The sequence below is a fragment of the Buceros rhinoceros genome, unplaced genomic scaffold (assembly GCF_000710305.1).
Source record: "Buceros rhinoceros silvestris isolate BGI_N320 unplaced genomic scaffold, ASM71030v1 scaffold5952, whole genome shotgun sequence".
NCBI lineage: Eukaryota > Metazoa > Chordata > Aves > Bucerotiformes > Bucerotidae > Buceros > Buceros rhinoceros.
The window spans coordinates 36,790-38,949 of record NW_010397044.1 but is presented as its reverse complement, the minus strand read 5'-3'; positions in this window follow the sequence as shown (position 1 = coordinate 38,949).

Here is a 2,160-nt window from a genome sequence, read left to right as displayed (position 1 = left end):
AGGAGTGCCCAGACCCCCCCCCAGCCACTGTAAGGCACATGTAAAACTGTGCAGCAGGAGAGTCCTAAAATGTGAAACAAAACTGCCAGTGAAGATCAGAGCTCAGATGACAACAAACATTCCCCACTTGGCAGTGCAAAATGGGCTCATCTATGGTGCTGATAAATTGCTACTTATAGGAGAAGAGGAGCAAACAAGGGCAGATGTCACTGAAGGAGGAAAGACAAATGTATGGGGAAATTTAATGCAAAAGGTTCATCCTTGTGCTGGCTAGAAGGTACCAGACCATATGCACAAGAGTGGAGGTGAGTAGTGGTGGCTTCTTGGTCCTGCAGGGACTGCAGCCTGTGTGAGGAACTTGACACCACATCCCTTTCAGCTAATTTGTGTGAGCTGAGGAGGATTTTGAAAATAAAAAAATACTTTTTTTTTCTTTCAGATTTTTCTGCTCCTTATTTACCCATTTCCCCCCCACCCCCGAACTTACTCTTGCAGTAGATCTTCCTTGTTTGTTTACTTCTTCTACAATCCCGGGGTAATAGGAATTGCTGAACATTAGAGTTCAGGTTGTTTAACCACTGCTTTCTTTAGCAGACAAAGCCTTAGAAACAGTTTTGTAGGTAAAATACTGAAGCTGCACATTTTAGTTATTATGCAGGTGATGCAGAAAGTTTTATTTTGAAATTTAGATGTCAGATTAAGAATGACATCTCTCTGTCATCTAAATGAATGTTTTTCTCCGTGATGCCCAAGGTGATTATGCCAGAGAGGATAGAGAGAAAATATTCCTGTGTTCCTTCCAGTTTTTTGGAAAGTCCTTAAGACCTCTGATGTCACAACTTCTGCATGTAGTTTTCTTTGTACCTTATGTAGTGAACCTCTGTCTCCATTCATTTTAAACATCTACTTGAAGATGAGGTGGATCTTCCTCTAGAAACATCTGCTTTTCTCCATTGACTGCAAATGGAATAGTTTGGTGTGTACAAATAGTTGAAGTTAATGCAGGGGACCTGCCTGCCCGCCTGGATGCCTGCCCTCTCTTAGGCTCCTCTTTACACGCTTTCCAAGAGCTTGTTCCATATCTCAACCATCAGTTTTACCAAAAGCACTAAAGTGAGATTGCCTCTGCTTTGCTCTGTGTGTGTGTTTTGGGGTCATGTCTCTCAGGAAACCAATGTGTTTGAATGTGCTTGAAGATAATAAGGCCTGAGATCTTCAGTAGCCTATTTCTGTCCCTCCCTAGGCAGTTGCGGAAGCCAAAGCTCAGCCTAGTTTGTGATTTCCAGCTTTCCAGCTCATTAAGACCTGAACAGCGGTTCCATCAGCAGCCTCTCCTCCAGCTGCTGGTGCACTGTGTGACTGGCTGTGAGCACTGCTGGTTCCAGCTCAGCTAGACCATGGGTCAGGGAGTGAGCAAACAAGGTGTGCAGAGCAAAAGCCCTCCCTGACCGCAGTGACATCCAAAAACTTTGTTTTGTGTGCCCTTTATATTTCTGCCCTGCCATTGGCATGATTTCATGTAGCATCTCAGGAGGTCCTGAGTTATTTATTCTGGTAGTTAAGCTGTTTGCGGCTCCTCTGGGCAATCCTCTGCCTCTCCATTAGCTGGAAGAAAGGCAAGAGCCCTTCAGAACAGAATGGCAGAAATTAAGAAGATTGTCAAAGATGGCACTTGATTAGTGACCTCCTTCATGCCCTATCCTCTACATTTGACGTGGGCAATCAGGAGGACGTGTTGCCAAGGCTACAAGACGTTGTCAGTCTGCCTTCAGGTCCTCTGTGGCTTCCTTATTCCCCCTAATTGTGCCCAGAATTTCTGTTTAAATACCATCTGCTTCAGCTGCAATTTGCACAAGTGTCCCGAAGGGCTTTATTCTTGATTCTCTGGTAATCTGCCCTTTGTATGCTAACCCTCTACAGATGGTCTTGTTACAGAGAGAATACACTTGTCTTTGAAGACTGATAAAATAAGGTTGCGAAGCAACAAAAGACAAGCAGGTCAAATCTGAGATCGATGCTGCCTGAGCCAGATTCTGATGCAGATAATTCCTGAAGAAAACTTGCGGTTAAAGCAGTAAAGCAAGAGTTTGTCATAACCACTGAAAGGGTTAACAGAGGATCCAGTCTGTAGTGAAGTATCTATCTGCTGCACATTCCTGC